Raw genomic sequence first — 882 nt, 5'->3', positions numbered from 1 at the left:
CCCAAATTTGGAACTCAACCATAATAAAGCTAGCAAATGAGTGATGGCAATGTTGGAACTATGAATCCTTAATGTTTTAGGTTGTATTAAGAGATTAAGTTTGATTAAACAGCCCAGTTTGACCCAAAGCTTCTATGATTATAAATATAATAAAAATCCAAAAAAGAGAGAGGGAAAAGCAAGCATTGACTGATTAGGCTTATAGTCATTTTCTTACGTGGCCTGCTCCTATTGGACTAATTCCACGCTGCAATCATTCCAGCTCAGCTTCACAAAATCTAAAAATTAAGCCTCGCTTAGTTTAAAAGCGCACGTCAGCTCCATAAAAATTAAAAGTGGGTCCTCACCACCCACTAAAAAGGGCCTTTCTTTTGTCTTTGACTAAGCTGAAAACAATGCAATAGATTTTGGACACTTGGGAAACATTCAGGCGATAGGCACGTTTTGTTGATGGTACACGTGTCCTGTTGAGTGGAGGAATGGTTGCTTTATTTTATTATAAACAGGGTACACGTATAGAAGAGATAAAAAGGTATCTTTCGGTGCAAAGAGAGTCAACTGATAGTTGCAGTAGTATTAATTTAATGGGATACTTAGGGCGCTTTAAAAAGCCCTTAAAAAGATATTAGATTAATTTTGGTCGGCCGCGTGGGCGGTTTAACAGTCTAACAAGCATCCTTTTTCTTTATATACTACTGTTTATTATTAAAATAAGCTGATTTTGGAAATTTGTACAAATAGTTGGGGTAGAGCAGAGCGTTTACCTTTTTGGTGGTTAAAGCAAATATTGAACAAGTACTGCTGTTCTTCAAAAATTAGGTAACAACTCAGTTTTTTTTGGTTACAATAAATAATAATATGTCAAGATTCACATTTTTCAAG

This window comes from Gossypium raimondii, chromosome 12, assembly GCF_025698545.1.
Source record: "Gossypium raimondii isolate GPD5lz chromosome 12, ASM2569854v1, whole genome shotgun sequence".
In the NCBI taxonomy this organism is placed as follows: Eukaryota; Viridiplantae; Streptophyta; class Magnoliopsida; order Malvales; family Malvaceae; genus Gossypium; species Gossypium raimondii.
This window is presented reverse-complemented; position numbering follows the sequence as displayed.